Here is an 8,298-nt window from a genome sequence, read left to right on the forward strand (position 1 = left end):
GCTTCCCTCCTCTCCGGCTTGCTCAGGAGCGGCGTTTAGGCTCTCACTAGCATCCTCTGGTCCTTCCACCTCTTCCCCACTGGAGGTGGGGCTTTCCTCCTCCCCGGAAGAGAAACTGCTTCGCAAGATTTTCAGAGGCTCCATGTAACACAACTGCCTTTCTATTTCTTGCCTCTGTGCCGATGGCAGTTCACTGACATCTACAAACCAGTTAGAGGTTGGGATGGGAGTTACAGAGAGTTTTGGCATTGCTTTGTCAAGATAAATTATATAATTTGAGGGCGGGGGGGTGGGTGGGATCTTTTTCAGACTCGGGGCCACATTGCCTCCTGCCAGTGTTGGGCAGAGCCAGAGTCAAAAGTGGCCTGAGCAGAAATAAATAAATTTCACATTTGTTCAGAAGGCTAGTTTTTCACACACTCACACCTTATCTTCCATTCAGGCAAGCAAGAGGCATTGTAAGACCAAAGACACAGTCCGCCCAGGCAGAACCATTTGAGGAATGCCATAAATGTAATATTTCTCTAAAACATATATCCTACATTACATTCCTTGTTCTCATTCCTTTGCTTATATTTCAAGTCCTGCCTGTGATTTCTATTTGACTGTAATATTTTCTCAGATAATCCGAAAAGGGTCTCCATTCTTCTGCAAGCGTTTCTTCTTTGGGGTCTCTTATTTTTGCTCTCAGTTTCGCCATCTCCGCCATAGTCCATAGCCTGCAGTGTGGCCAGGGGAGAGGAGGAGGCATGGTCTGGAGAGAGGGCCAAGGGCCAGATACAGAGACCAGGCGTCCCCAAGGCCTGAGGTACCCACCCCTGTTGTAAACAGGCCATGAATAGTCAAATGCTGCACAGCCCGTGCACTCCCAAACCTTCCAGTGAAACACAAAGGCACGAGATATTCCACTTATTTATTTATTCCTTGTATTTGTAGTCTGCTTCTCTTTCAAATCTATCCCAGGGTGTTAAGGAAGTGCAATGAAGTGCAATTACACAACTCATATTCTACCAACTATTCCACCCACCGCCACTTGTAACAGTTTGCAGGGTTACCCCAGAGCCGTTCCTTTTGCAGGATTAGCCGTCAGCTCGGAGCTTGTCCTTATGATGGGTAATTCAGCCCCACCCACAGAGTCCAGCCGCTGGTATTTAGGTAAGCAATCAAGTGACAGATGCGTCACCTGATTATCACACAGGAATTAAAACCAATGTCTCCCACACTTTTAACTGTATACCGTGTGTGTCTAATGCTGAAGCATCTGTCTTTTAGGTAATACCGTATTTTTCCATCTATAAGACGCCCCCATGTATAAGACGTCCCCTATTTTGGGGGGACTCAGATTTAAGAAAATGGGGGGAAATGTATCTGTGTATAAGACGCCCTCTAATTTTGACATTATTTTTTAAGGGGAAAAACCTACCGTATTTTTCGCCATAAGGCGCACCTAGTTTTTTGGGGGGGAAATAAAGGGGAAAATTATTTTTCCCCCCCAGGCGCGGGGCTGGGGCGGGGGAGGCCCGAGCTTCCCCCGACCCCAGCCCCCAAACAGGCAGCTCTCTGCAAGCCGTGGGAGCCCAGCGCTGGCTCCCGCTGCTTGCAGGGAGGTCCGCGAAGCCTGGACGCGCTGATCTCAGCACGCGCAGGCTTCGGCATGCCGGCAACTCTCCGCAAGCAGTGGGAGTGCTCCCGCTGCTTGCAGGGAGGTCCGCGAAGCCTGGACGCGCTGATCTCAGCGCGCGTAGGCTTTGGCATGCCGGCAACTCTCCGCAAGCAGCGGGAGCGCTCCTGCTGCTTGCGGAGAGGTCCGCGAAGCCTGGAGAGCGAGAGGGGTCGGTGCACACCGACCCCTCTCGCTCTCCAGGCTTCAGCGAAAGCCTGCATTCGCCCCATAGGACACACACACATTTCCCCTTCATTTTTGGAGGGGGAAAAGTGCGTCCTATAGGGCGAAAAATACGGTAGTCTTATACATGGAAAAATACAGTACTTTACATGCATTGGCAAACCTGGAATAGCTCAGTCAGTAGAGCATGAGACTCTACTTAATCTCAGGGTCGTGGGTTTGAGCCCCACGTTGGGCAAAAGATTCCTGCACTCCAGGGAGTTGGGCTAGAGGATCCTTGTGATCCCTTTTCAACTCTACAATACTGTGATTCTATGATGATGTGAGTCCATCTCAAAATCCCACCCTGAAGTGAAAAAACCCAAGAGATTCCAGACAAAGGTCACAGATGCTCTAGAACAGAGAACCGTTCATCTGATCTGGCCCGCCATGCCTTCTCCAGTGCCCTCCCCCAGCCCTGCAGCCCATATTTTCTGGTGGCAATTAAGTACATAGAGCAAAAGAAACAGAGGTGGAGTTAATTTCATCCTCATGGTTTAAATCCTTCCATCACACCGAGATGCAAATTGCCCCCTCCCTGCTCATCTGTTTGGAGGCCTGAAGAGAAACATAAGAAGCTGCCTTTTACCAAGTAAGACCATTGCTCTATCCAGCTCCGCATTGCTTGCACTGACTGGCAAAGACTCTCTGGGATTTCGGGGGTGGGGTGGGGAGGACTCTATCCAACCCTACCTGGAGATGATGGGAATTGAGCCAGAGACCTTCTGCATGCAAATACTCTACTATCTGAGCTATGGCACTTCCCTGGTAGAGCATGAGCGGGGAGCAGGCAAAAGGCTTGTGTGTGTTGCGTGTGGATGTCCTATGCATGGCATGTGGATGTATGCAGAGCCGCCTTTCGTATTGGGCTTACTGGTGCGTTGCGCCAGGGCGCTATCCTCTCAGGAGCGCCCCAGCGAGTGGGGGAGCTCCGTGGCTTTGCCAGCGGCCTCCCCTTTCCCTGCACACCTGCCAGCTGTGCCCCGTCAACCATATGGTTGGCGGGCGTGCAGCTTCCTTCCCAAGCCTCCACAGGAGGAGAACAACTCTAGGAAACGGGGTGGGGGTGGGGGGGTGGAGGGATCTTTGAACCACAGCGCTGGATATGCTTAAAACGGCCCTGTATGTATGGAGGCCATTGGCCACATCCACTGCCAGCTTGTGGACCCAGGAGGGCTGGTCGAGGGCGAGTGCAGCTCTCAGATCAATCAAGGGTCGCCATCCCTGTGTGGCAATGGTGCCAATGATACAGTGCTTGTATACAGTACTTCTAAAAGGGTGCCAAGTGGCTGCCAATTAGCTACAGCCACAAGGTTCGAGGTGCTGGTCCTGGTGAACAAAGCCCTATACAACTTGGGACCAGGAGACCCTAAAGATTGTCTCATCCCCTAGATTGCCAACCAGGGCTCTGCAGGAGAGGACATGCTGCAGACATCTTCCTACCAGGAAGCCTGCTCTGTATGATGTCATGATCAGGCCTTTAGCGTAGTAGCACCTTCTCTTTGGAACTCTCCCTCCCAATGTGTATCAGGTAAGTTCCTTCTCTGCTGCCTCTTTAAGGAGCAACTAAAGACCTTCCACTTTTAACAAACCTTCTTAAGTGATCTTTATCCTAGTTCAGGCATAGGCAAACTCCAGATGTTTGGGACTACAATTCCCATCATCCCTAGCTAACAGGACCAGTGGTCAGGGATGATGGGAATTGTAGTCCCAAACATCTGGACTACATACGTGTGTGTGTGTGTGTGTGTGTGTGTGTTTTTGTATGCTTTCTTCACACACAGTAAGCCCGCAATCTACGTGCATTTAAACTGTGCACATTCCACATTCCACTTTAAATTTTTTAAAAGGGGGTAAAAAGAGGGCAGGAGTCTGGGGGAAAAGGCTTTGGTAATCCCTCCCACCATTGCACCTGTTGTCTTTTAACTATACACAATTTTGGCTTTAGGTGCTATCCCTGGCTTAATGTACACACCATTTTTTAAAAAATCTGTCTATGTATATTTTAAAGAATGTTTTATATTTGTAATTTTTAAAAACAGTTTTCATATATGTAACTGTTTTATATATGTTTTTATTTAGCTGCAATTCACTTCGGGGTTTCCCCGCGGGAGTGATTCATAAATGAAAACTATTACTACCACTATGAATAATAATGATATTAGCTACTACAACAACTTACCCATCTCCACCCTGCTCTCGAGATGAGCCAAGGGCCACATGGCCGGGTGCTAAGCTCCTTGATAGCTTGATTCCTCCTCCATGTGCTGTGTGATAAAGCTTTTCCATGGACCTCGCCTCTGGAGTCACGGCACATGCTTGGGCTATGGAATCTCGTGTGGCACACCCTCAAAAATGCACCGTGGCAACTTGAGAAAGAGACGCCTCTTCATCCTGTGAGGCTGGCCCTCTTGGGAACCAAGGGTGTCATTAAAATTAATTGCGAGTTTCAGAATGCTAATAACCCCGGCAGGTTTTTTAAAATAGTGACACCTGAAGGTCCGGCTGCACATTAGGTGCTCAGAAGGACGCACTGCTCCTCCGCTCCACTTGTCTGTTCCTCGCCCTGTATTCCTCCCATCGCTCCACACCTGATATACTTCCTTTGCACGGATTTCTTGAGGGATTAGCAGTCTGAGAGAGGATCTCCGTGGAAGATGAATCACATGGACTCCATCTTCAAGAAGGTGAGCCCAGGAAAAGCAAGGCTGGAATGGAGGAGAGATAAGAGAAACCCCTAACATGTTATCTGCCTCTTCACATGTCTCTGGTGTGGATTAAAGGGGAAGACATAGAGAGACATGTATTTTTTTTTAATCGTTTCCCCTTTGAATGGAAAAGTTCCCTCCCATCCCAGGCTCTTAAAATCTTGACCTGAAAAGATGACTTCGGTGGAGCTTCCACGCGGAAATGATCTGTGGAGAGTTTTGCGAAATAATTTGCGGAAGGTGAACTTTAGCTGGTGTTGGACTGAGGCTAAAGAGACTTGGGTTCAAATCCAAGCGGCAATCTGGCACACACTTACTCGGGAGTAATTCCCATTGAACTCGGTGGGGCTTGCTTCTGAGCAAGACACGTATAGGATTGCAATGTTTAAGTCAGAAAGCCCACTGGCGGTGCAATCCTAAGCATGTCTACTCAGAAGTAGGGCTCCAAGGATTTCCTTGGGAGAGACTGTGGCCCAAAACGCTTTTAGACCGATCACTGTTCTCCAATCTGCCTCCCAGGGTTGTTCTGGACTTCTGGGTGAAAATGTGGGCTAAAAATGCTACATATGCTAGGCATCGTTGAAGTTGGAAGAGATATAAAATAAATAAAGGGTGAAGTGATAACTTTGGAGAAAGTGGGGCAGCATCTGATGAAATGAGAATGTGAACGTAAGGCTTAGCCAGAGCTGTTCATCGAAACTGTATCTCAAATCTTCCCAAGAACAGTATGCTCGTACTAAGAGTGGTGCAGTCAATCCACAACTTAATTTGGATGATCTTGCAGAATCTGGGTAGCGCCAATGATTGTTTTCATGTTCATCTGAGGTTGGCTGGGGTGGTTACGGTGTGGGTGAACCCTTTTATAGTCTCGTATCCTGACTTCATGTTTTTAACACACGCTGGAGTGTGTGTGTTTTTATTGTTCTGTTATTGCTCTGGTTGTAAATCACTTTGGGACTTTTTGTAGTGAGAAGCTATATACAAATTTAATAAACTCAAACCTGCTTCAAAATGTGATAAGCCCTCCGTGATGCATGGGGGAGGGGGAAGGACCCTGATACTCGTTTTGCTACGTTTTGCCCCAAAGTCCTGCCTTGATGACGCACCTGCATACCCAGGGAAGCTGGGCCATTAAAAGGAATGGCTTATCATTGATCTTCAATGGGTGTGTTGTGACCTACAACTGAACTGTAGTCTACTCTAGAAGCGACATGCCAGCGATACCTTTTTAAGAGAAGGGAAAAGATGGAGATTAAGAGAAAGGGGAGGTGAAGAGAAAACTCAGCCATGAAGCTCATTGGGTGACCTCTGTCCAGTCACTGCCTCTCAGCCCAAGCTACCTCACAGGGTTGTTGCAGGAATTAAATGAGGAGGTTATGCCACTTTCAGCTCCTTGGAGAAAAAGGTAGGATATAATAATAATAATAATAATAATAATAATAATAATAGGAGAACAGAGGCAGAAGATGAATGGGTGTATAGAATCAAAGATTCTAGGTACATCCCATATGCACTTTATATCTCATTTTCTCATTTTATGATTATGCCCTGACTGGGACAATAAAAGGGTATTGCCACCACTGTTATTTGCTCTCATTCAGACTTCACAAGCTTATCTCAAATATGGATGATGTTTTGTCAAGTGTTCTATAGAACTAGATCATTATATAGGACTATATCTATATCATTTTGGTGGTGGCGCTGTTGGGGGGAATTGGCCCCAGGCCTCACACATGGAGGGGGGTCACATCAAAACTGACAATCAACATTAATAAGTAGGCATTAACCTATGTCAAAACATAGTAAAGACCCACAGGGAAGCGAGGGTAAAGGGTATATACATCCATAGGGATGTAACTACAAACTGTATTTGTTAGCATAGCCAAATCTCTTTTAAACTGGCATGATACATCAGAGACTAAAATTTTGATACTTCCTGCAGAGTTGTATGGACAAATTAATGTTTTTGCTTAATTTTACTTAAGACTCCCTTTCTCTGCAAGATGAAGAGGGGATTGTTCCTTACTATTAATATGGAATTAATAAAAAATAAATATTTTTTAAAAACTGCTTTAAATGTGCAGATGGGAGCCTTAGAAACTTCTCCATCCTAATATGAGCCCCTATAATCCAAGAAAATATGGAGGGCACCAGGATGGCAAAGGCTGCTCTACAATATCTGTGTTATTTTAACCAGGTTCTGATTTGTCTTCCAACAGCAGAGAGAGGAGAGCTGTTAAGTGCTGGGAGCAGAGCCTTTACGGTGGCTGTGGAAATCCCCCTGAAATGAGAATTTCCGCTTCTTTAGTCACCTGCAGAAATGCCTGCAGGGTGCGGCCTTCCCCTCTGGCTTTGGAGAGGCAGTTTAAGTATAGCTAGAACAATTCAGAAGGCCATTAATCCCTATCCCCCACTGCAAACAAGCCTAAGGATGGGTAAATGAAATAAATATATGTTATTCCCCACTTAACTCCTTCCTGCTGTTTCCTGTGTGCCACACTTTTGTTTGTAAGGTCCTGGGGGCAGAGACCTGCCCTCTTACGCTTTGCAAAACGCCATGAATGTGCCAAAGTGTTGTAGGGGTTTGCATGTTGGACTAGAGCAGTGTTTCCCAACCGGTGTTCCGCGGCACACTACTGTGCCGTGAGACATCGGGTGGTGTGCCGTGGGAGGGAGGCGGGCGAGAGGCGGCGGCGGCGAGTATCCGGCGGGGGTGGGGGGAGCGGGGGCCGTCGTGCGCAACCGAACTCACTTGGCGCGCTGCCGGCTTGTCCTCCTTCAACCCGGGTCGGGCCAGGCCTGCTCACGTCCCCGGATCCCCTAGCAGCAGCCGCACGCTCTCCAAAAGCGCAACGCTGCGCGCAACCGCTCGGCCAGCTGGTGCTCTGCGACTCCGCCCTTTCCCCTCCCAGCGCCGGAGGGTTCGCGCGACCGCAGCTGTTCCCTTTCGCAGCGCGCGGGAAACAATTCCAGGCCGATTGCCTTGTGCCGAAAAGCACCGCCTCTCCTTCCAGCTCAGGCCCGGGCCGCCGGCTCCCCGAATGACGTCACGGGGGCGGGGCTTTAATGGTGGTGTGCCGCGAGATTTTTTTCCGGTAAACAGGTGTGCCGTTGCCCAAAAACGTTTGGGAAACACTGGACTAGAGCCCTGACAGAGACCAGGGTTCAAATCCCTCACCCAGCCATGAAGCTGGCCGGGTGGTTTTGGGCCAAGTCATCCACCCAACTCTCAACCTGAGGTTGTTGTGAGGAAAGCAAAGCAAAGGGAAGAGAGACATCTTACACCCAGCCTGAGCTCCTGAAGAAATAACCACCATATTAGTTTAGCTTTGTTTTTGTGATTTTGTTCCTCAAAAAAAAATAAAAAAATCACTGTATTTTTGCTTGCCTCTTTTGAGGGAAAGGAGCAGAAAGCTATGACGTACACTAAAAATGTCAGGGTTTCCAAGGTTTCGTGGGCTTAAAAAAAAAGAAAGAAAAAGGCTGTACTTCGAAAATTCCTGCAGCTCCCCCGCAAAAAAAAGAGGAATTTTGGAGGCAAGGCAGGTGTTTGAACTCCCTGGAGCAAATGCAGGAGTCAGTGTGTTGCAGTGGTTCGAGTGTCGGACTAGGACCTGGGTTCAAATCCTGACGCGACCTCCCTCACAGGGTTGTTGTGGGGATCAATTGAGGAGAGGGAGAGCCATGCGCGCCACCTCGGAGAAA

This window comes from Podarcis muralis, chromosome 12, assembly GCF_964188315.1.
Source record: "Podarcis muralis chromosome 12, rPodMur119.hap1.1, whole genome shotgun sequence".
Lineage (NCBI taxonomy): Eukaryota > Metazoa > Chordata > Lepidosauria > Squamata > Lacertidae > Podarcis > Podarcis muralis.